The sequence below is a fragment of the Benincasa hispida genome, chromosome 7 (assembly GCF_027475165.1).
Source record: "Benincasa hispida cultivar pf3 chromosome 7, pf3_genome.v1.1, whole genome shotgun sequence".
NCBI classification, from domain to species: Eukaryota; Viridiplantae; Streptophyta; class Magnoliopsida; order Cucurbitales; family Cucurbitaceae; genus Benincasa; species Benincasa hispida.
The window spans coordinates 26,660,429-26,688,153 of NC_143484.1; positions in this window are offsets into that span (position 1 = coordinate 26,660,429).

Sequence of the window (27,725 nt, forward strand, 5' to 3'; positions counted from 1 at the left end):
TGAGTATGGAAATTAGATGATTCTAGTCTAGGGTTTAGTCCTTTATTTATTATTTTTTTTTATTTTAGTTTTGGACTCGAGTAGTGAGCTTTTTATATAGGTTGCCTAATTTTAGATTGGGAAAGATTAGATGAGTTATTTGTCTTTTTTTTTTTTTAAAAAAAAATACGCATAGAAATAGATACGTTAAATCGCGTGTCAGATACGTATCTGGAAAGTATCTAAAAATATAGATACGTCAAATCCCATGTCAGATACATATCTGAGAAGTATCTGGAAGTATCAGTATTCGGTACGTATCTCATACTGATTTTTTGCCTCACATGAAGTATTTGTATTTCATAGATATCAAGTTTATCAAGTGTATATCAAATATAAGACATGGGTATATTAGATAGTAAATGCTTGATTAACTAATGTAATTAAAACAAAGTATCAATAGTATATCATCTATATATACTCAACATAAGATATATCACTCAACAAATGTACTTGATATTGAGTATATCAACAAAATAGGTTATTTTACACTTTTACTATTTTAATGCCTTCGGTTAGGTCGATTTTTTGCTAGATCTGCAAAATAAGAAAAAATGAAGACAAGCTGCAAATATCAAATCCTATTTTATTTTGATATGCATGCAATTGCCCCTATTTTTTCAAACATATTTGTGAAAGATTTATGAAGAAAACGTGAAAGACAATAAATGGAAAAGTAATATAAACACACAAAAGATAATATATCAGATAAACTCAACAATAAAAAATCATATTGATGATATATTTATATTATTGATATACTTTAATTTTTATTTTTAATGAGTAATGATATATTTTTTTATATGTTGATGTTTTATTTTAAAAGAATTTTGAATATTTGATGAGCATGAAAGTGTTCAAGTTAGTGCCCTATGGATACAATCCATCTGTAGTTGTTGCAGTAGTTGTAAAGTGTTATAAACGATTTGACTCTAATCATTCATGTCGAGACATGTAAGTGGGAGTATCCTATACAAAGAGTTTGTATAAGATTGGACCGCGAAATGATTAGTCTCTCTTTATAATGTCGTTATTTGAAGAGATTAACATTTTAATTGGATGACCATAGGTGACTCGACCTTAATCCTAAGTGAGTTTTAAACTCCTGTCTATGAGGGCGATTCTTTGATTTGTATGCTAAGAGTGGCCAGGTATATCGACTCAAAAAGCCTATCATTTTGGAGATTTGTCCGAGTAGGGACCTGGGAACACAACTATACAAGATGGAATTCACTCATTTCCATCTTGAGGGTAAATAGATGAATTGGTCTCTTAATAGCTGACTTTGGGTCTTGAACAATGAGACCTCACCCTCTCATTGGCTTGAGAGAGATTAGTTTATAGTTGGACTATAAACTGTTTGTTCATTAGAGGGATCAATGGTACTTAAGGAGTTAGATGTAACTACATGGGTAAAATGGTAATTTGATCCAGTTGTAGTTACGAGCAATTTGTGAAGGATCAACTTGTTGTTGATTGGTTATATCCAAGAACATATAAATATATCTACAATGTTAAGAGTGCAGTTGTGGGTCTTTAGTGGAGTGACTTGCATTTAATGAATGTTGATTAATTTAATTAAGAAGTTTATTTAATTAATCTCGTATCATTGGAGCTTCTAATTTGTAGGGCCATAAGGTCCCCTTCTAACTCATTAAGGATAAAAACAAAGAATAAATAATTCTGGAATATTTGAATAGTTCAAATTATTTAAGGAAAATGAATGTATGATTTATATTAAGATGATTAATATAAAATATAATGTGTGTCGATACATTGTGATATAATATATAGTTGATTATAAATATGATTTATAATTAATATTATCATTAAGAGTAATATATTTGAATAAGATTCACATATTAATTATACGAATGAAATTCATATAAATACTATAGGTTAAAATTAATATGAATAAAATTCGTATTAAAACTATAGTTTATGAGAGAGTTATGTATTGGAATATAATTTAAAAGCATGTTTAATTAAACGTGTTAAAATTAGTTGAATTTGTAATTAACTACTGAGGTTAATTAATTATTATATTTATTATTTAATTTAATTAATTAATTTTTTATTTTAATTAAATATATTAAATAATATTATTTAAAATAACTCCCTTGCAACTAGAGTGAGGGCAGTTATTCCCCTCATGTTTTTGTGCATAAATGTTTTTTTTTAAAAAAAAATTGTAAGAATTATAGAATTGTGAAGAAATAACAAGAAGTTTTGAGAACTCTCTAAAAAACACAAAACTTTCAAAATTCTCTGCAATTCCCTTTCCCTCTCTCAGAAACCAAAAAGAGAACCCACCATCTCATTCCTTGCCCGAGAATAGAGAGAACTCCAAGTGGTGGTGCCCAAAGGTTTTTATTTCGATGTTGGCAAGTTTGGGAAGAAATTCTTGTGTTCGTGCAAAAAAGAGTTTGTGATCAGTGGAAAGGAAATTTGTGAAGAAGAAAGTTCTACAAGGGTGAGTTCTTTTTCCTTTTTTTCTCTCAAGTAATGATAGCTCTTAAAATGAGTTATAATTCCTAGCTTAATTTACACTCGTAAATGGATTCTTAATGTTTAATTATCCTATTTTATAGGTTAATTCATCTCGGGGGCAAAGAAATTAATTAGAAGAAAAATGGGCCAAAAAGGAGCTAATTTGGAGGTTGGATGCACAAATTGTGAAAAAGTCAAAAAAATTACCATTATGCTATTGGTGCCAGCATCACAACCTGGTGCAACACTCCCGTGTGACGCTAAAAGGCAGTAGCTGCCTAAACAGGGCAGCGTTGCAACGATGCGAAGATTGACGGAAGCTCAAAATCAGCATGTGCACAACACAACGTCACACAAGTGCTACAACGCCACCTTAACGCTTGAGGCCTGGATCGATAAGAGCATTACAATGCTATCTTCAGCGTTGCAATGTTGAACCTATTTTTATAAACACTTCTCTTTGTTTTAAGGTTATTTTTCATGCTTAAACTGATAGATCCCGAGGAGAAGCTCCATGTTCTTCCTTCCTCTTTATCTTTTTTGTATCATTAGGTTAGATTTTTTTTTATTTGTTTTAGATTGTAGATGATGGATTTGAACTTCTTTGATTTGTCTATGAATTTCTTGACGTAATTTTTCTATCTAGCTTTTTGGAACAAGAACTCTATGTAATTTCTTGAGACTTACGCTTTTGAATTCAATGCACTCTGATTTGTGTTTTCTTTGAATCTAATTAAATTTCTTTTGTGCGATTATGTGGTTGACTATTCACTCATGAGTAGACATTCCCTCGCTATCGATTTTTAGCTTCATAATGTCTTTGCATGATCGTTATCTAATGACACTTAAGTAGAATTAGTCAATTAGGCATTTGATAGCTATTCCTAGGATGCTTTAATTGCTAGATTCAAGGGAAATTCGGTTCAATAATTAGGCTATCCAATTGGTTAATCGATACAATAGAATCCTATATTGTAATGCATATGTATTTGTTTCTATATGGACGCTATCATACCTAATAGAAATTAGGAGCATATAGTTTAATTAGGGAATGAATTTCCAATCTTAATTAAGATCTAGGATGCTTACTAGGTTTGATCCTTGCTAGTTTGTTCACCTTTGATAGCTCTAAAAAAGAGCTATTATTCCTAGCTTAATTTGAGCTCGTTATCGAATTTTACGTGTTTATTTCCCTATTTAGTAGATACTGAGCAACCAAGGGGTAGAATTGGCAATTTGGAGCTCATCGGGGTTAATTTGAAGCAATTTGGAGGGGATTTGAGCATCCAGGCTTCGAAGGAGTCAAAAAGACCAAAATGCCTCTGCTTTAGCGTTGCAATGCTCATGGATTGGCTTAGTTTGATGCTCGCCCAACACTGTAAGACAGAATGGTAGCGTTGCAAGGTTGCCTATCAGTGTTGCAACGCTACGTGCCTTGACGGATGAGAAGCATCACGCGCGCGCAAGTGAGCGTCAGGGCAACGTTGGACTTCTTTACCCTAACGCTCTTGATCAGCCGCCTCAGCGTTTCAATGCTAGCTCTAGCATTACAATGCTGATCTATTTTCTATAAATATTCTCCTTCGATTGTAGGTTAAAGGAGGCTGAATTCCAATGGAGGCTGAGGAGAGGCTGAACTTTCTTCTTCCTTTTTTATGTTTTCAGTTTTGTTAGGCTAGTTTTTAGTTTAATTTTGGATTGTAAGCATGGATTGGATTGTATCTCATGGGTTTGTCTATGAGTTGATGGGGTAATTTTCTATCTAGTTCTCGGATTAAGCATTCGATGTAACTCTTGAGTTTTCTTCCCAATTAGATGTTTATAATTTAGAATTATGTTTTCTTTAAATCCCAGTTGAATTAGATTTGCATTTGTGTGTTAGATTGACGCCCCTATCATAATTGAAATTCGTGTATAAATAATTTACAAACTATGAAACCCACGAGATTTAGGATATCAATCCCAACAAGAAGCTCATCATTTCAGGAAACAATTCTTTATCCGCGTCTCCACCATACTTTTCTCCACAGTTCTGTCACTTTAGTCAATCCTCTTGGTTGTTTTCTCAACTTCTCAAGTCAATAGCCTCAAGATCGAAAGTTTTTATGAGGCGTGATTACTGTAGGTCATTTCATCCCTTGAAAGTGACTAGGAATTTGAGGATTCGTTTCAAGGAACCTTAGAGTTGTATTTCTAGCACTAGTCATTCATTTATTCGTTGTTGTTCTTTATTTCCTTCAACCATCGAACATTACCTAGAAGCTATGGTATTTGATTCAATGAAATTCATTATTTTATCATTAGTCATGAGCATTTGGGTATAAAAATTGATGTCGTTAGTTCAACTTATCCCAAAACAAATAATATTTATAATGCACGCACAACAAGTAAGACTAATACGTAGTAATAGTGGAAGCACGAGATCGATCCTCAGGGAACGTATATTAATTGGCAAATTGAATCTTGAAATCCAAATTGGGGGGTTTGTTGATTTTAGAAAAACTCAGTAAAAGTAAAAACAAGAATTTATATGAATTTTCAGTAATGAGATTGATATGAGAGAGAGTTTTAAAAAATTCAATGAAAAAGAATCTTGGAGATTTTATGTTGAATAATCTAATTCTATCATAGACTTGATAGATTTCATGCAACTCAATTATTCCATAGTTCATTGAAGCTAGCTCTAGCCAATTAACCAATCAACCCTAATTTAGTTCATAATTGCTTCCCAAAGACATTCCACAATTAGTCGCTCAATTGCATTAATTTCTTTGGTTTTCTTAACTATGAAATTCTTGAAATTAAGAAGACTAAAATCAAGATGGATTAATTTGAATGTTCTAAAGTAGTAAATCTTTTCAAGAAAATAGGAAAAAGTCGAAATTCTCATTCAAGATTATTAGTTCTTGCAACCTAATTACAATTTTGCTAAAGAGCCATGTAATTTTGCATACAAAAATCTATTAAAATTGAGTTGTCAATTCAATCTTAAAAGATTTTATTGAATTACAGCAAGAACATTCAAGAACAACAAATTGTAAGAAGAAAATTAAAGAAAAGCCTCAAGAATTGATTAATCAAACATAATCCCCAAAGAACTTACCTACTCATGAGTTGGCAATGTCTTCAAGCAATCCATTGAATCTTGCATCAAAATGTACATAGTTTGGAGGATTAAAGATAGTATCTAAAAAAATATATAGAGATTAGCTCTCTAATTTCATCCAAATTAGTATCTCTCTCGTTCTCCACACTCGAATCTCACTTCCAAAACTAATCAATCTCTCCTGAATTTTTAACCTCTGCAGGTTGTAGCATTGCAACACTCAATGTTCGCATCGCAACACTATCTTGTGCAAGGCGCGCGCTTTCTTTCTTTTTTTCTTTTTTTATTTTTTTTTCTGTCAATCTACGTAGCATTGCAACGCTGTCCCGTTTTGCAGCAAATTGGTGCTCTTTGTCTTCTAGCGTTGAGGCAGCATCGAGTCTTCACAAATTCCAGCGTTGCAACGCTGCTTCGATGGCAAAATGGTAATTTTCTCAACTTCTTCTAATTAGGTGATTTTGGGCTCGTTTTCGCTCCTTTTAGCTCAAAACTTCATCTAATTGCTCCAAAGTGCTCTCGGGGCTATTTTACCTATAAAATTTGGATATTAAGCAAATTAATATTATAAAGTGAGGGAGTTAACATGTAAAATATAGTTCTTTTCAAGACTTATCAAAATACCTCCAACTTAGCTCTTGGTTATCCCGAGCAAGTTAAATTGAAAACATACGTTCAGACAAAATGTGAATTACTTAATTGCTTATTCATTTGTTTGTTCATTCAAATTGGTTATATGCTAATTTGACATACACAATTATTTCATTCTTAACTTTTTTCTCAACAATTAAGAAAGCATTGATACAATACAAGCATTTAGAAGTTTAAAATTTACTACCAATCAATTGAGACTTATTTTTTTAAAAAAAAAATTATTTTTCTACAAAAATCATGAAAGAAAAGATTGCAAGGTTTTTAGTTTATTTAAGAGTCTAAGGCTAGTGGAAAGGTTCTATCTAACTCTCGATTCTTCTTCACCCAACACTGGCTCTGTTATCCGTCTAAGATATACCTAAACTTACAATGGTGCCTTTTATAAACTCACACACAAAAATCTTAATTGGCATTTCTTTTACCTTAGGGATAGCTTCCACACTCACACCGTCGGGAAACTATTGCTTTTTTCTCGTGGACCCTAACTAGACACGATGGAGGTAGCTCTTTTCACCTCTTTCCATACACACAACGTTAGTGAAATTTATGTTATTTTGCAAGCTTACTTAATTTTTTTTTATATGCTAGAAACCTTATTTTTAGAAGGCCCTATTTTATCCTCTTTGTCTAGACTTGCTACTCTAACAAGATAGTTGTTCTTAGACCAAAAGTTGTCCTATCGAGGTAACAAAGAAAATCAAGTAGAAATGATATTTCTAAAAGTCTAAGATTCTAAATAAACATAAAAATGAAGCATTCGATTTTTTTATGAAATTAAAAGGAAAATAATTTTTCTTTTGAAAAAATGGTTCCAAAATTTTGTTTGAAAATTTTAAAATGTCTAAAATTTTGCTTCTATCTTTGCTAAAAAGAGTGTGTCATCAAAATTTCATTGATAAGAAAGAAATGATTTGTGAAAATCAAATGATACATAAAACAAAATGTATATGATTCTTTTATTTTGTGTTTTCATGCATTCAATCAATCATGCTTTTATTTATTTAAAGCAAAATAGTCTTTTGGAGCATTAAAAGGAAATCATGATTCACAATCTCAAAGTCATCATCATAGAACCACAAACATATAGCCAAGATATCAAAATATCAAAATGATAAAATCTAAATCTAACCCGAGCTCAGATGCTTAAGGGTTCTAGACATGCATCATTATATATCATCATAGAGCAAAATTTTAATAAGGCTCATTTTTCTATGAAAAATATAAAAAAAACATGCAAGCAATGTTTCTCACTCTCAACTTAAAAATTTAACATTGTCCTCAATGTTTAAACTAAGCATATAAATTCAAGAACAAAAAGTAAGGGATTTAGAGAGAAACTTCCCTAGTTTTTATGATTGCTTGATTTACTTTATTGAGAGAATGAAAATTCCTTGTTTTTGTTTTTGTTGAGCTTTTATTTTTCTTTTGAGAGCTTACCTACAAAGAAAAAGAAGAATTAATTATTCTTTCATTTATTAACAAAATATGCTAAGAAATGCAAAAATAACAAATAAAAAGAAAAAGAAAAAGAAAAGAAAAAAATTGAAAGTGAAAAGAAAGAGAAAATTCATCCTATTTTGCAAATTTTTAGCATCGTTTACTCGAAGTTGGTGAAGAGGGGGATCATATGTACGAGGGATTAGTCAAACACAAGTCCAATTGGACTTGGTTAACATGCCCTTCATTATAGATTTTAAGCCTATGCTTGTTCAACTTGAAAATCTTTCTTGTTTTAAGACTTTTAATTTCAACTGCACCATAAGAGAAAACATTAATAATTTGAAAAGGACCTAACCACTTGGACTTAAGTTTTTTAGACATCAATTGCAATCTAGAGTTGTACCTTTTTTGTCCAATTTTAAAGTCCTTTCTTATCAAACCTTTATCATGAACAAATTTGGTTTTCTCTTTATAGATCATGGAGTTTTCATAAGCATCACTTCTTAATTCTTCCGATTGTTGTAATTCTAGAAGTCTTTCCTCTCTAGCTTGGGTTAAATTCAAATTACATTGTTTTATCGCCCAATATGCCTTGTGTTCAACCTCTACGGGAAGATGGCACGTCTTGCCATATACAATCCTATACGGGGTTTGATATTTTATTAAAGAATGTATATTTTCTATGTTAATTTCCCCAAATTTTTTTTGATTATTTGCTTTAAATTCTAATTTTGTTAGTAAAACGGTCCCCAAGGTATTTTTGGAATCATTACAAGAAAATCGGGCCAAAAAGATCAAAGATACCCAAGAAAATCAACAAATTGAAGAGAATTGAGTGAACACCCAAAATGCCATCGAGTAAGGTTGTTGGATCATCAACCATCAAGTATTTAGTAGAATATTATCGTGTATAATTGAATAAGGACTGTCGAGTATTCTACTATCGAGCCATTGAGTGCCAGCAAATATCATCGAGTAATCAATGATCGAGTCATCGAGTTTCTTCTTATTTACTCTTCATCGAGTTAAAACTATCAAGCAAAGGACATCGAGCATCGAGCATCGAGTAATCTCTCATCATGCATCGAGGATCGAGTATGAAACAGAAAGCTCACCTTTTAAACTGCAGAAAACTCAATGCCTTCATTCTTTTTTTGAATTTTGACGCGATTCATCTGCGTGCCTCATGATGCTTTGCTGCTAGTATAAATAAGTTAAATTCTTTGGCAAAAGATATGAGATATCAATTTGAAGAGAAAATTCATCATTCTCTGAAGAGAAAGCTTCGAAGAAGAGAAACCCATTTTTTTAGAGAGAAACTTCGATTTCCAAGAGCGATTCTTATAATTTTCTGGGAGATTCTGTCGATTTGTATTTAGACTTTGTATCAATATACAACTATCAACGTATTACTTGAAGAATTTCATCATCCATGAGTAGATAATTCTTTTTCTCGGGGAATTATGTAAATTGGCATTTTCTTGAGGCTTTTCTTGAATTTTCTTTCATGTAATTACTTTGTTTTGAATGTTCTTGCTGAGATTTAGAAAAAAATTGATTAAGATTGAATTGATGACTCGAGATTAGTCATTTTTTGTATGCAAAAATTACATGGTTCTATAACAAAATTGTAATTATAGTTCCAAGAATTAGTAATCTTGATAGAAAATGTGGACTTCTTTTCCTCTTTTCTTTAAAGAATCTATTAATTCAGAACATTCATGTAATCAATCTTGAATTTTCAGTCTTTTGATTTCAAGATTGGAATAGTTAAGAAAACCCATGAGTTTAATGCAGATTAGGTTAATTGTGAAATTAGCTAATTAGGGCATTAGAAATTTATTCTTAATAAACTATTGAATAATCTAATTACATGATTCTTTGTTAAGTCAATGATAGAATTGCCTAGTTTACATAAAATTCTCAAGATTTCATATCAATTGAATCTTATCTCACAATCTCTCTTATTTTTCTCATCAATAAACTTCCTATATCAATTTTTGTCTAGGTAGTTTCTAGTTATTAAAAAAAACAACACCCCCCTCCAATTTAATCTTTTGCATTTTGGAATTCATGTCACACCACCTCCCAGTTTACCCTCTAAAATTGGAAGAGGATATGACGATAGCAGTTACTGACCTAGGTGTCAGCACTTACTGCCTAACTTAAGTAAACCTGCTTAAACTTGAATATGCAACGACTTGACACAAAACACATCCATGAAATTGAATAGTGAAAGTCTTAATTACAGTTCCAAAAACAAACATATGTCCTACGAAATAAGATGACCAAAATAACATGTGTCTCAAAAGAAAATAATTTTCACAAGTCCCTGACTCCTTTCCAAATGTGTGTACATCAAAACAAGTTTAACCTAAGCTTCTTCCTAAGGTCACTAAACTTTGGGTGGCAAGCTGCAGTGGATTCAACCGCGAGGGAATGACCGCTACCTGAGAAAAAGGAAAATATTTGAAAACTGTGAGCTGGTTGCCCAGTGAGTGATACATAGAAATACATTTCTTCTTAAACCTTTCATATGCTTTAATGTAAGATAAATAACATGCTGGAAAATAACCTCAAGAAACTTGCATAGTATCATACATTAATCATAGCATTATAATCAATCATGCTACCAAACCTTAGTTACTCCCAACGTCCATTCATGGATGTGAGACCCATACTTCGATTCCTTAATAAAGACTGTGGCCAGGAGACCCATACTTCGACCTCTCATAAAGAACTACCTACGTGCACGTGGAGTATACTAAGTACCGTCAACACCTTAGGTACTTCCTCAGATATCCTTTATACCTTCGGTACCCGGTATATTAGAAACATAACATCCATGGAAGATTTGAGCATCATTATTAGTCAACATGCATGCTTCACAATTAATGACATATAGTTGCATTACTTTTCAGGATTAACAAAATTCATTTTAAAAACAAGTATAAACTTTAGTTGCTTGGAAAACCCATGAACGTTAGCATGAAATTCATTTGAAACGAATGTCCCTTTTGTGAACATATTTGAAAACATTTAGTCAATCACAAATCCTTGGGCCTTGTTCTTCCTAAGCTTTGTAGGCCTCCCCAATGGACTTAGTTCCTACACGTAAAAGAATAAGAGTTTAGTTACTACTTGGCCTCCCTTTTGAGACTACTCTTTTAACTAAACTCATACTTGGCAAGGGGCTGGTCAATCGTCCAACACTTTCTAGACTCAAATTATAACGTAAATAACTTGAAATCTATACCCCATTTTATGAAAGTTCCTTCTCCAAACATGTTCAGAATTTTGTTACCAATGTTACCTCAAAGTTTCAGTGTGAAACTTCTTGTGGTTTAACCTGGGCCCTCGAATCTTTCCCGACAGCCCTAACCGTAATTCCTTGCTTGAATAAAGATTCTAGGGTTAACTTCTCAAAATATAAAAATTGAACCACAAACCTTTTCTTGCCATGGCTCTTTCTACAAACTTACTTGAAAGGGTGTCTGCGAGAGTACCTTAAAGTATTGGCTTGAAAATCCAAGTGATTCGATCTTGATCTATGTTTCTTCGTCAAGTGCCCAAAAACGCCTGAAAATAAACCTCTAAATTCTCCTTCCTTCTTCGGCCTTTTTCTGGTGAGAACTCTCTTCCAAGGGCTTGATTTCAGAAACTAGACTCAAAGAGCTTTCTAATAGTACCAAGTTCGTCTAGTTTGCTCGAGTAAAATGTCCAAAACGAGCCCTTGAATTTCTCTTCCTTTTTATACTACTGTCCAACCCTTCACCTAAAATCTCCTTAAGCCACCTCAACCATTAGTGGAGATCAAGGGCCGAGATTAAGCCATCTATCCAGGTAACTAAAAGAGAAGTCTAAAACCGAGTGTTTAAATCTTAGTGTTTCAAGCAACTTGTTTCTCGCTGGGGAAACTCGATGGAGAGAGGTTCTTACTCGACAAAAATTTTCAGGACTCTCTGTTAAATACTCGATGGGGAAACTCGACGCTGGAAGCTCGCTTGACACGCGTTCCTTAGTCGACGCTCGAACTCGACACGCAAGCCTTCCTCACTCACCCTCAACACTCGCCTCCTTCCTCGCTCACTTATACTCGACGCTTGCCTAGCACTTACTCGATGTTCAAGCATCCTTCAGTACGATCAACAGTTAGCCAAAATTCCCCTTATAATGCTAGAATGATATGTAATGAGAGCTAAGCTTCCTTAATTAACCCTTTTTTTTCCTGCTTCAAACTTATCTTTTACTTCGGGATGCACAAATCCAACCCAACTTAGATATTTAACCCAATCCTTTTCTTAACTTAAACAATACATAATTAAAAGGGAAAAGTAAGGTGCGGGTCTTACAATTCAAGTAGTCTATTTTTAGACCAATTAATTGCGTTCTCTTGAGATCGACCTCTTACTTCTACTATTACTACGTGTTAGTTCTAGTTGTAGTTAGAGTTTTATAAATTTTATTTGTTTTGGGTAGATAGAATTAATGATACCTATTTGTACCAAACATAGTTGTTCCAATAGGTGTCTTAAAAGCGGTTCTATAAGCCCAAAGTGCATCATTAAGTCGGGAGCTCCAGTCTTTTCTTTTTTAGGTTGACCGTCTTTCCAAGAATGCTCTTCACTTCTCTACTAGAAATTTCTGCTTGGCCATTTGTTTGAGGATGATACGGGGTTGCAATTCAATGGTGTACTCCATATTTCCTTAATAATTCCTCTATGATTCTATTCCAAAAATGTGTTCCTTGATCGCTTATAATGGCCCTAGGAATTCTAACTCTATAAAAGAATTTATTTTTTTAGAATTTTTGAAACAACAGAAGAATTATTAGTTCTAATAGGGGGATTACTTCAACCCACTTGGAAACATAATCTACTGCAAGCAAAATGTACAGATAACCAAACAAAGAAGGGAATGGGCCCATGAAATCTAAACCTCAAACATCAAATATCTTAGATACAAGAATGGATTTAAGTGGCATTTCATTTCTTTTTTACAAAGATCTAGATTTTTGACACTTATCACAAGACTTGCAAAATGCATAAGAGTCTGCTAAAAAAGCATTCTAAAATAGTTCTGAGTCTAAATTTTTTCTAGCAGTTCTTTTGGACTAAAATGACCTCTGCATGTGTGCTTGTGACAAAAGGACAAAACAAACTCAAACTCTTCAAGGGGAACACATCTCCTAATTATTTCATTTGAATAGAATTTTCATAGATAAGGAGGATCCCATACAAAATACGTAGAGTCACTTTTTAGTTTAGACTTTCTAGATGAAGAAATATTAAAGAGAAACTTACCAGTCACTAGGTAATTTACCCTGTCGACATACCACGGTAGAAAAGTAGATACCTTGAAAATGTGTTCATCAGGAAAGTATTCTCTGATTGGAATTAACTTCTTTTCTTGCATGATTCGGCTTAGGTGGTTGGCTATTGAATTCTCCAATCCTTTTTTGTCTTTGATGGTCAAGTTGAACTCTTGCAAAAGAAGGATCCACCTTACGAGTCTGGGTTTAGAATCTTTCTTTTTGTCATAAGGTACCTAAGAGCGGCATGGTCAATGTAAATAATGATTGGAAAACCAATGATATAAGATCTAAACTTCTCTAAAACAAAAATAATTGAAAGAAACTCTTTTTCAATGGTGGAGTAATTGATTTGAGTTGAGTTGGGAGTCCTCGATGCGAATTAAATAACATGGCACTTCTTATTTACTCTTTGTCCCAATACTGCCCCAACTGCTAGACTGCTAGCATCACACGTGATCTCAAATGGCAAGTCCCATCGGGGTGGTTGGAGGATTGGAGTTGAAGTCAACTTCTCTTTAAGATTGTCAAAGGCTTCCTTGCATTCATCGTTGAAATCAAATGTGGCATCTTTTTTAAGTAGACTAGACAAAGGGAGTGAAAGTTTGGAAAAGTCTTTAATGAACCTCCTATAGAATCCTACACTTCCAAGAAAAGAGCGCACTTCCCTAATGTTTTTAGGATAGGGAAAGTTAGCAATGACATTTGTTTTTACCTTATCTACTTCTATGCCTTTAGGTGACACAAGATGTCCTAATACAATTCCATATGTGAAGCCATGAAGTAACACTTTTCATAATTGAGGACTAAATTGGTTTGTATGCATCTTTTTAAAATCAAGCTCAAATTGTGTAAAAAATATTTAAAGGAATTACCATACACAGTGAAATCATCCATAAAAATGTCTATGCACTTTTCTACATAGTCGGAGAAAATAGTCATCATACATCGTTGAAATGTACCTGAGCCATTGCATAACCCAAATGGCATTCTCCTAAACACATATGTACCGTAAGTGCATGGAAAAATTGTCTTTTCTTGATCTTCCTGTGCTATTGGTATTTGATAAAATCCTGAAAATTCATCAAGAAAACAAAAATATAGTTTCTCGGTGAGCCGTTCAACCATTTGGTCAATGAAAGGAATAGAAAAGTGGTCTTTTTAGTTACCTCGTTTAGCTTTCTAAAATCTATGCACATTCTCCAACCGTTTTGCACTCTCATTGGAACTATTTCACCTTTATCATTTTTTACAATGTCATTCCGATTTTCTTTGGTACCACATGTATCTGACTTACCCATTGGCTATCTGAAACTAGGTATATTATTCTGGCTTCAATGAGTTTGATGATTTCCTTATGAACTATTTCCTTTATCGTTGGATTAAGTCTTCTTTGAGGTTGGACGGTGGCCTTGGCTCCGTCTTCTAGAACAATCCTATGCATACATAAGGAAGGACTTATCCTCTTGATATCATCCAAAGTCCACCCAATTTCCTTTTTGTAGATTTTCAACATTTCCACTAAGGTGCATTCTTGAAAGACGTGAGTTCTTTAGAAATGCTTATTGGAAAAGCATTCTCATCTCCGAAGAAGACATACTTGAGGTGTGAAGGGAGAGCCTTAAGCTCGATTCTTTATACCCGAGATTCAACAATATCCTTATTATGAAAATTATCATTCAAGTCAAAATCATTAGAAGTAAGCAAAGAATCAATTGAAGAGTCATCATCAAAATCAATAGAGGGGGCAACCAAATAGTCAAAATTTTCATCAATAGACAACAATAGTTCATCAAACATATCACATGTATCTATGGAGCAAAGAGACAAATACTCCTCCAGGAATTTCATGGCATCATATATATTGAATGACTTTACTTCTCCATCAAATTCTACCAACATAGACCCCTTATCTACATCAATTCTAGTTTATGAAGTTTTCATAAAGGGTCTTCCAAGTAAAATATTAGAAGAAGAAGTAGTGTAAGGTTCATTGATTTTCAAGATATAAAAATCAAGGAGAAAAAAAAAAATTCACCAACTGTCAGCAAGACATCCTCAACTATGCCTAAAGGTTGTATGTATGACCTATCGGCAAATTGTATGTTTGTATCTTTCCCAGTATTCGTAAAGAGATTCTTCTACACTTTGCTTAATTCCATATATTTATTTTCTTATATTATGAGCCTTAGATATCAGAAAATGATTTTATAAAAATTTATTTTTCAAACCACTCCAAGTAATGATGGATCCTGGTACAACCAATCTTTGGCCACATCCTTCAAAGAGAAGGGAAAGGCCCTAAGGTTAAGTTGTTCTTGGGTTACCCCATACGGGCACATTCCATCACATACTAGATGAAATTCTTTCATGTGTTTGTCTGGATCCTCACTAGGTTGTCCTCTAAATATAGGCAATAGATGCACAAGTCCCGGTTTGAGTTCGAATGGAATGGTAGTCTCTGGGTACACTATGCACAATGGTTGTTGATGTTGGGGTTGATGCCCTAAATCTCGTAGCGTCCTATAGTTTGTAAACATCATTGAAATTGTGTATTTAATAAAATATATGATATTTTATTCAAACTCATTGTCTTTTTAATAAAATATGTGATATTTTAGTTGCATTGACCACAAATCAATAAACTAACATCCAAGGTTATTCTTATAACTTAAACATGTATGTAGAGACATACGGGTGGATCATGTTTAAGTGATAACCTAAATGGTCTGTAGTATAGGGATAAAGTTGGGTACCTTATCCTGGTGACACTAGAGTATGGTCTGCTTTGTAGGTGTAACAATTGTTGTAAAGTGCTACAAATGATCTGATCCTAATCATTCATGTATAGACATGTGAGTGGGGATATTCTATTGTATAAGATTCGACCACAAAATGTTTAGTCTCATTATATAACGCAGTTCATAATAGAGACTTACATTTCACAAGGATGACCATAGGTAACATGACCTGAATCTTGAGTGAGTTGTGAACTCCTGCCTATGAGGACAGTCCTTTGATTTGTATGGGTGAGAGTGGCTAGATCACCGACCCAACAAGCCTACAATTTTGGGGATTCGTTTGATTGGGGAGCTGGGAACACAGCTACACAAAAAGGAATTCACTCATTCCCTAAGGTTGGGGTAAGTAGATAAATTGTTCCCTTAAAGACTGATTCCAAATCTTGAACAATGTGGTGCCACACCGTCTCCTGGCCCGAAAGGGGTTTAGTCATAGTTGAACTAGGATCTATTGTTCATTAGAGGGATCAGTGGTACTTAAGAAGTTAGATGTAACTATAAGGGAAAAATAGTAATTTTTGTCTAGCGGTACTTACAAGCAATTTGTAAATTAAGGGTCATCATACTGTTGATTAGTTATATCCAATGGACACAGAAATATAACTGTAGTGCGAAGAGTGCAGTTGTCGGACTTTAGTGGAGTGCCCAACAGTTAACGGACTATGAATAATTTAAGTAAAAATTTTAATTAATTATTCATGTACCGTTGAAGCTTCAAGCTACAGGTCCATGAGGTCCCCTTGGTAGCTCAATAGGATTGATTGAAAATAAGTTTTTGGATTAATTTGAATTGTTCAAATTAATAGAGTGATTTAATTATATATGATATAATTAAGTTATTTTAATTATATGCGATATAATTATTATCATGTATTTTATACATTATAGCTTAATGAGAGGAAATAAATATTTGAATAAGATTAAAATATAAATTCTATGAATTGAATTCATAGTTGTTAAATTTAATATAAATTTGATTTATATTAAATGTCATATAAGAGAAAAAAGAAACTATAGGTTATATTTGTCAGAGTTAGAAAACATCCAGTGGAAGTATCAAGGATCCATCAAATTTACTAATTTTTCCAGAAACTAAAGCATGCTCTTCTAAAAAAAGGGTTTTAAGATCATACCTTTGAAGAACTCTTCAAGAACTTGACCAATCAGAAGCAGTCTTCACCAAAGATCATCGTGAACCACCTCAAGATCATCTCCACTATCCTCTTGGAGCTTTAGACTAAGTTGTGGGATTTAAGAACAGCTTGAAACTATGAAGAATAGAGAAATACTCGCAACAGCTCACTTTGAATAACTCTTTCTTCTCACTGAAATTTTCTCTCAAAATTTTTGTGTTATGCATCACTTCAATTCACTCCAAACTTCTTTATTTATTGTAGATGAACATGCAAAGAAGAGATATGCATGGCTTGTAGCTCATATATGGAGTATTAATAAAGAAGAAGTAGACTTTGTGTGAGCATGAAGAAGATGTTATTGGAAAATCAACATTTTCCATTTTGGTGCATTCAAAACGTTTTTTCCCAATTTTTCTCTAAAACCAAAATTTGATTTCAAAATTCAATTTTGATTTTAATAACTGAGAAAATAATTTTCTAAAATTAATTTAAAATATTAATTAATTTAATACCGAATATTAAATTAATTTTTTACACAATAATCATATTCATATATTTAAATCATATTTAAATATATATTCTCCTATTCCATTTAATTTGAACATTTCAAATTAATTTCTTAAGCAAATTTAAAGCTTAACCATTTACGAGCTAGTAGGGGGACCTCGCGAACCTACAAATCATGGGCTCCAACGATTCGAGATTAATCGGCTAAACTCATTAGTCTGATCTAACCCTCATTCGTTAACTAATGGGACACTCCACTATAGCCCACAGTTGAACTCCCCTCACTGTAGTCATATTATGTCCACTTAATAACCATAATCAGTAAGTCAATCCTTCACAGGTTGTTCGTAATCATAGCTAGGTCAAAATTACCGTTTTACCCCCGTGAATACATCTTGTTTCTTAAGTTCGAACTGACCCTCTAATGAACAATTTTGATTCATAATATCTATAAATCAAATCCTTTCTCTATCATGAGAAGGTTGGGCCTCGATTGTTTAAGACCTGGAATCAGTACTTAAGAGAACAACCTATTTGCTAACCCTTAATCGGTTAGAAGTGAATTCCATCTTGCAATACTATGTCCCCAGCTATTCATCCAGTCTTATCCCCAAAATGGGAAGCTTATTGAGTAGTGCTGTTAGACTACTCTCACCGTTTGTAGATCAAAGGATAATCTCGAACAAACAAGAGTTCATAGCTAGCTCACGTTTAAGATCGAGTTAACCTAGTTTATTTGATAAATGAAATAGTCAGTTTTAACAGTAAACAGTCATTATAAAGAAAATTGACTATTTCGTGGTCCAGTCTAATGCAAACTCATTGCATAGGATGCCCCCACTCACATGTCTCAACATGAACGATTTGTGGATCACATCGTTTGTAGAACTTTACAACTTCTTATAACAACTACTGAGCGGGCCACATCCAATAGTGTTCCTTTGAGTTGGCAACAACACCACTATTATCACAATACAGTGTGATTTGCAGGTGCATATTTGGAACGACTTCCAAATCAACCAAGAATTTGCGGAGCCATACTGCTTCTTTAATAGCTTTGCATGCAGCCACGTATTCTGCTTCCATGGTGGAGTTAGGGATACAACTTTGCTTGATGCTTCTCCAAACTATATCTCCTCCGTTAAGAGTAAAAACTGATCCTGAGGTAGATTTCATCGAATCTACGTCAGTCTGAAAATCAGAATTAGTGTATTCTATAAGGATTAAATCCTTAGGTCCATACACAAGAATATAGCCCCTTGTTCTCCTTAGATACTTGAGGTAGTTTTTTTTTTTTTTTTTTTTTTTTTTTTTTTTTTTTTTTTTTTTTTGCGGTCCAATGACCGTGTCCTGAATTGGATTGGAACCTGCTGACGATTCCAATTGCAAAACATATGTCGGGACGTGTACACAACAGAGCGTACGTCAAACTCCCAACTGCAGATGCATATGGAATTCTGTTCATCTCCTCAATTTCTTGAGGTGTCTTAGGACATTATTCCTTTGACAAATGAATTTCATGCCTAAAAGGTAATAAACCTTTCTTGGAATTTTGTATATTATACCTTGACAACATTTTGTCAATATAAGATGCCTGAGATAGTGCCAATGTTCTATTCTTTCGATTTCAAAAGATTTGTATTCCTAGAACATACTGAGCATCACCCAAATCTTTCATTTGGAACTGTGTTGCTAACCATCTCTTTACATCAGCAAGAAAACTTGTCTCATTCCCAATGAGCAAGATATCATCAACATAAAGAACTAAGAATACTATAGTTTTGTTGACTATCTTCTTGTATAGACAAGGTTCGTCAACGTTCAGTTCAAAGCCATAAGATTTGATCGCAGTGTCAAATCTTATATTCCAGGATCTGGACGTTTGTTTCAATCCATTAATGGATCAATTAAGTTTACAGACTTTCTGTTCCTGTCCTTTTTCGATGAACCCTTCTGGTTGAGAAATAAAAATACTTTCATCAAGATAGCGATTCAGAAAAGCTGTCTTAACATCCATTTTTCATATCTTATAGTCATAATATGTGGCAATGGCAAGAAGTATTCTTATTGATTTGATCATGGCAACAAGAGAAAAAGTTTCTTCATAATCAACTCCTTCTCTTTGGGTAAAATCCTTTGCCACGAGTCGGCTTTATAGGTTTGTACCTTGCCAGTTTGGTCTCGTTTTCTCTCGTAGATCCATTTACAACCTATAGGTGTTACCCCATATGGTTGATCTACAAGTTCCCAGACAAAGTTGAAGTACATAGACTCCATTTCATCGTCCATGGCTTTTATCCATTGTTCCCTGTCGACATCTTCCATTGCCTTTTTAAAAGTTAATGGATCCTCTAAACCATCATCTTGTATGATGTTTTGAGTTTCTGTTAAGCCCATGTAGTGTTTAGGTTGTTGAATAACCCTCCCACTACAACGAGGCATCCTCAACTCTTGGGATGGATGTGATGGGACAACAATCGTTATTGATGGACTAGCTTGATCAAATTGTTGATCTTTCTGTAGTATCTTTTGTCAGTTCTTGCAATATTAGTTTACTGCGAGGTAGATGATTTTTAATATGATCCTCTTCCAAGAACGTAGCATTTTTCGATACAAATACTCTATCTTCTTGGTGATAATAAAACAATCATCCTTTTATTTCTATGGGGTATCCTACAAATAGGCATAATTTTGAACGTGTTTCCAATTTCTTAGGATTCTGTACCAACACGTGTGCTAGAAAACTCCAGATACGAAAATGACATAAACTCGTTTTGCATCCTTTCCATAATTTGTATGGTGATTCTAAAACACTTTTGGATGGAACAACGTTAAGAATAAATACTACAGTCTATACTGCATACCCCCAAAAGGATTGAGGTAACTGAGCATAACTCATCATAGACCGAACCATGTCCAATAAGGTTCGATTTCTCCTTTATACAACACCATTTTATTGTGGTGTTCCAGGTGCTGTGAGTTGGGATTAAATTCCATGATCTACTAAATAGTTATGGAATTGTAAATCCATATACTCACCACCTCGATCAGATCGAAGTGTTTTAATTCTTTTACTTAACAAATTTTCAGTCTCAGCCTTAAATTCTTTGAACTTTTCAAGAGTTTCAAACTTGTGACTGATTAAGTAAATATAGCCCTATCGAGAGTAGTCGTCAATAAAATTGACGAAGTACTAATATCCTCCTTGAGCTTTAACATTCATCAGACCACATAGGTCTGAATGTATAAGTTCGAGAGGTACTTTGGCACGAAGACCTTTGTCAGAAAAAGATATTTTTGTCATTTTTCCCTCAAGACATGATTCACATGAAGGTAGGGAATTGTCTTCTAACTGATTTAGATGACTATTTTTACCAATCTCTCAATCCTGTTGAGATTAATGTGACCAAGCCTGAGGTGCCAAAGATAGGCGTTAAGAGAAATTTTCCGCTTTTTATTATGAGTCTCAGTCGTTTTAAACATCTCTATATTTAAAATGGCTTTTGCTTCGGTTGGTTTTAGTATGTATAAGTTGCTATCAAGTCTTGAAGAACAAATATGTACACCTCTTGAATAAACAAACACTTCATTATATTCAAAAGATACATTGTACATATTTTTTAATGGACAGGAAATGGAGGTTAGATTTATTTTCATCTTTGGTACATAGAACACATTCTTAAGAAATATAAAAGAATCTCGAAACAACAACTTCAAATCTCCTACTGCTTCAGCTGAAATGACTTCACTTGTTCCCACCTTGAAAGTCATCTCATATTCAGAAAGTCTTCTCTAAGAACTAGTTTCCTGTAGAAAAGTACAAACATGACTAGCGGTGCCTAAATCCAACATCTAGGTAAGGTGAGAATTTTCCACTATACATGTTTCAACAACCAGTAAATCATATTTACCTTGTTTAGCCTTTTCTGCTTTCTTTTCAGCCAGATATTTTGGGTAGTTTCATTTTCAATGCCTAACTTCTCCACAATGGAAACATTTTCCTTTGGGAGGTTTGTTTTTGTTTTTGTTTTTCTTTGTAGTGGCTTTCTTTTTCTCTTTTCCTTTCTTCTTCATTTGTACGGTTTTATTCTTAGAAGAAGAAGGACCAGCTTTCTTATCATCAGTGGGTTTTGTACCTGACGTGGACCCCTTATAAAACTTTTTCGGTTTTGAAATAACATTTATTTCTTTTTCTTTCAGTTTTATCATTGATAAGTTTGCAATTCATTCAACAACGTAGTTAAGTTATAAGTGATTTTGTTCATGACAACGTTTGTCCTGAACGGCAAATAACTCTCAGGAAGAGATTCTAGTGTCATGCTCACTTGACTTGTCTCGTCTATCATTGGCCCGTGAGCCTCCACAATGTTAAAATGAACCATCATGTCGAGAACATGTTCTCTTACAGTGGTTCCATCTTTCATGCGAGTCACATAAACATATTTAATGGCTTCATGTCTAACAGAAGATGACAGTTGCCCGAATATCTCCTGTAATGATGCCATAATCTCACGGGCTGTGGGCATGACCTCATGCTTCTTGTTGAGTACATCAGATATACTCGCCAAGATATAGGACCGAGCTTTCTCATTCGCCCTCACCCACCTATAATAGACATCCCGAACATTTCGAGTAGCCGTTGAACTAGGAACTGAAGAACACTCCTCCGTTAACACAAACCTCCGATTGTCTGCTACTAATATTGTATTGATGTTTGACTTCCAATTCGAATAACCCTCTCCATTAAATTTATCAGGAGCAAGCAATTGTATGATTGAGTTCGACATTGCTGAAACATTTTAAACAAACTCTATTAAATATGCATCTAAATGCATTTTTAGCAAAATTTTAATAAAATACCCAATAAATATTTATTTATTTACATACTTAAGTGATTTAGAACAATTGCTATCAGGGGAAGTCAAGAATTCCTTCACAGAAATAAGAAAGTTCTTGACCAAATACTATTATCCAGAATAACTCATATTCCAATAGTTCTTTTGGTTATCACTTTTGGTCAAGATCTTTACTAACAATTAGTAATTCTTGTAAGTGTGACCCGCCATTTTCAGATCTTATAGAACGGTATGAATATGCCTTTGAAATAGAAGACAATATCCAAGATAGAACTATAAGACCCTATTCATTTTACTGAAGCTTGGGTTGTTCCGAATCCTATGTTATAACCCTCTGAGGGGATCGTCGCGGTTAAATGACTAGCTAGTGCCACTTGAAAACAACAGCAGGCCAAACATAGGAATCTCACGGTTCAAACTAATCGAGGAGACCGTAGGACAATGTTGACACATTTCCTTCATCCACTTACTATGAACTACCTCCCTCATTCACCTTATTGTTGACCCATGCAAAAACTTTCCGAATGGAGCAGTCGAGGTAAAATTGACACGAAACCGAGCATGGATCTCATGGTGTGAACTCTTGAGGGTGTGAGAGCTAATAACTATATATCAAATATATTGTTAATCTCCTACTAAAGTGTTCTAAATGTTTGGGTATTTTACTTAGGTATGTCGGATAATTTCATACAACCTAAGTCTAAGTGGTTTATCCAAGTATAACTCTTATAATTGGATTTAACCTACAATATCTAGGTGATAAACCATTTTATAACCTCACATCGCTCACGCAAGCTCATAAAATCAGTTAACAACTCTCAATCATTCGGTCATAATCCCTAGGTAGGAGGTGTTTCGTAAATCGTCAACTTAAGTACCCCCAGCCTTAGATAGGTTTATGAACCCATATGAGTTTGTAACCGAATTTTATAAGGTAACAATCTATTTTAATGTTTAAAACTAATTGTTAACCTAAGTGAGCATGCAACTGTTCTTTGTTATAGATTTTAAACGTCTAACTAAATTTATAACAACTTACAAAATTTTAGATATGCTTAATACCCACAACATTCAACAAAGGCATCTAATATAACCATTATATTGAACATAACCCTAACATGCATACTATATATTATAACAATGATAACATACTTTCAATGCATGTAACATGTTTCCTACGGTGGGATTTTAAATCTACATGACATACTGTATGCATATACATGATTATTACATACATCTCATGCATAAACAATTAAATACTAACTGATATGGTTTTTGTTTTGGCATAAACAAGCAAACAGATGCCTAACTATTACAAACAACTTCAAAACCGTCTTTGAACCGCTCGAAACTGAACCCAAGCATCTTAAACTGGACTGAATGAGTCTGAACTAAACTAACAAAGTCTAAACCAGATCAGTCAAAAACACTTTGAGACTGAACCGAATTAGACCTTGAGAAAATCGGTCGAACCGGCTGCTCTCGGTCCAACCTCAAAGTCTTGCTAAGGTCGATCGTGCTGAAGGCAATCGTCTAGTGTCATCGCCTTATGTTGAGAAGAGATACACAATCGCTTAGTGTTTGCCGAAGCTAAATGATCGTTCGGCTCTATCGTATAGAACTACACGATCGCTCAACACCATCGCCTAGCACTCCATGTCATCGTTCAGTATCCGTCGAAGCTAAACGATCACTTAGCTTTATCGTATAGAACATCATTACGTCGCTTAGCACTTCATCTACACGATCGCTTAGCGCTGCATCTAAGGATCGCTCAGTGCTATCACGTAGAACTTCATCACATCGCTTAGCATGTGCCGCAGCTAAACGATCGTGTAGTGCCATCGTTTAGAAAATCCAACATATCGTTTAGTTCCCATGCCAAAGCTAAACGATCGCGCAGTGCTATCGTATAGCATTTGAACGCATCGCTTAGCTCCTGCAGGTACACGATCGTTTAGCATTCAACATCACAATGATTAGCGTCCATTGCTATACGATCGTGGAACTAGACGATCGCTTAGTAACTGAACCTCAACAAGGATTTTGAGTAGAAGCTGAAAAACTGGAATAGCAGCTCGGCCTCCTTCATTTGTTTCTTCAATTACATCTTAATTTCAACTCTAATGACTCCAAATAAATTACAGACTCTTGCTAACTCATAAAAGCTCATCAAACAAGAGCCAATTACAAATTTAAATGAGAAATTAAAGAGAATTAAAATGCCAAAACTTAGAAAACCATATCAGTGCATCAGTTTCATATATCTCATGAAAAACACACACCACACCAAAATTAAACCGATTTGAATGCTTAAATGATGCTCTGATACCAATTGTTAGAGTTAGAAAACATGCAATGGAAGTATCAAGAATCCATAAGCATTCAAATTCACTAATTTTGGTAGAAACTAAAGCATGCTCTTTTAAAAATAGGGTTTTAAGACCATACCTTTGAAGAACTCTTCAAGAACTTGAACAATCAACAACAATCTTCACTAAAGATCACCGTGAACCACCTCAAGATCTTCCCCACTATCCGCATGGAGCTTTAGACCAAGTTGTGGGACTCAAGAATAACTTGAAATGTGAAGAACAGAGAAATACTCACAACATCTCACTTTGAAGAACTCTTTCTTCTCACTGGATTTTTCTCTCAAAATTTATGTGTTATACATCACTTCAATTCACTCCAAACTTCTTTATTTATTGTAGATGAACATGCAAAGAAGAGATATGCATAGCTTGCAGCTCATGCTTGGAGTATTAATGAAGAAGAAGAAGTGGACTTTATATGAGCACGAAGAAGATGTTATTGAAAAATCAATATTTTCCATTTTGGTGCATGCAAAATGATTTTTCCCAATTTTTATTTAAAACCAAAATTTGATTTCAAAATTCAATTTTGATTTTAATAACTAAAAAATCATTTTCTAAAATTAATTTCATAAATTAATTAATTTAATATCAAATATTAAATTTTTTTTTTTTACACAATAATTATCTTCATATATTTAAATCATATTTAAATATATATATTCTCCTCTGCTTAATTTGAACATTTCAAATTAATTTCTCAAGCAACTCTAAAGCTTAGCCATTTACGAGCTAGTAGGGGGACCTCACAAACGTACAGATCATGGGCTCCAACGATTCGAGATTAATCGGCTAAACTCATTAGTCCGATCTAACCCTCATTCGTTAACTAATGGGATACTCCACTGTAGCTCATAGTTGATCTCCCCTCACTGTAGATATATTATGTTTACCTAATAACCATAATCAATAAGTCGATCCTTCACAGGTCACAGCTAGGTCAAAATTACCGTTTTACCCCTGTGAATATATCTTGTTTCTTAAGTTCCTACTGACCTTCTAATGAACAATTTTGATTTATAATATCTATGAATCAAATCCTTTCTCTATCATGAGAAGGCAGGGTCCCGATTGTTCAAGACCTGGAATCAGTACTTAAGAGAACAACCTATCTGCTAATCCTTAATCGGTTAGGAGTGAATTCCATCTTGCAAGGCTATGTTCCCAGCTATTCATCCAGCCTTATCCCCAAAATGAGAAGCTTATTGAGCAATGCTGTTGGACTACTCTCACTGTTTGCAGATCAAGGATAATCTCGAACAAATAGGATATTCATAGCTAGCTTAGGATTAAGATCGAGTTAACCTAGGTTATTTGATAAATGAAATAGTCAGTTTTAACAGTAAATGGTCGTTATAAAGAAAAATGACTATTTCGTGGTCCAGTCTATATGCAAACTCATTACATAGGATTCCCCCACTCACATGTCTCAACATGAACGATCTGTGAATCACACCATTTGTAGCACTTTAGAACTTCTTGTAACAAGTACAAAGTGGGTCGTATCCAATAGTGTTACCAGGATGAGATACCCAATTTTATCCATATACTTATTAGACTATTTAGGCTATATACTGTCAACTTGATCCTTTGTATGTCACTACATAAAGTTACAATATTCAGACTATAGCCAAGGATACGTTTATTGGATTTTCATAATAAGATGCAAAACCAACAAGTCACTATTATTGATAAATAGATAGTTTAACACGAACTGTGAGTTCTATGACATTCCCAACAATATTTTATGTGATACAATATTAAATCTATAGGTTATATGTTATATTTGATATAACTTATAATTTAATATATATATATTATATGATAAGTTAATTGTCAATATATATATATATATATATATATATATATATAATGTTATTTTTTTCTTCTTCTTAGTGGGAAATCGATTTTGACAGTGAGAAAACAACAGAAGAGTTCTGTGTGTGTTTTTGAGTTGTATTATGAACATTCTCAAACCTTCCTCCTTACTACAAAATTACCTCAATCCAAAATAGTCAGAGCCCACCATTCCTGGGTTCTCGACCTTAGAATATCGAGAAAGTCTTTGTGGTCGTGTTCATTCTTGTTCGAGGTTATTCTTGAAGAAAGTCTTCAAGGAGTTTGTGAATTATTCGAGGGATACTTGAAGAAAGGTCTTTAAAGGTAAGGTTTCTAAAACCTTTTGTTAGCATGCTGTAATTTATATATAAATGCATATCTTGTTTCTTTGTTTTACTGTAAAGTTTATATTCAATGAAAAATGAGATTTGAGATGATCTTGCTTCCTTTTACAGTTCCCTCCCGTTTGGGTTCCTTCAGTTGGTTGTAATTCGGCCCCACAAGCTCTAGCAAGGTTTGCTCCTTGCTTCTCCCATGATGTTATTTTGTGTTGGTTCCTCTTCTCCTTGTCTTAGCTCTTCAAATTCTTCTTCTTCTCCTCTTGTTCTTTCCTTTCGAAGTCACCTTTCCTCACAGTAAATGTCTACAATCAAATCACAAAGTACATCCGAGAGGAGTGGGTCATGCACAAAAGGAAACTTAATCACACTAACTATTTTTGAGTTTATTATTTTTGGGTCATGCACAAGAGTAACTAATTTAACTCTTTAATTAAATTAATCAACATTTATTAACTATGAGATACTCTACTAAACACATTTAGGTGCACTCTTTTGAATTGTACAATATTTTTGTGTCCATTGATATAACTAGTATAAATAAGTCGATCTTTTACAAGTTGTTTGTAGTTACAGTTGGATCAAATTACAGTTTTATCCCTATAATTACCTCTTGCTCTTTAAGTACCACTGATCATCTAATGAACAATCTGTTTATGGCCGAACCATAAACTAAGTCCCTCTTGGGCCAGTGAGGGTGGGGTCCTATTGTTCAAGTCCTGGAGTCAGCACTTAAGAAAATAAACTTATCTACTTACCCAAAAGACAAGAAGGAGCAAATTCCATGTTTTGTAGCTATGTTCCTAGCTCCCCACTCAGTCTCGTGCACAACATGG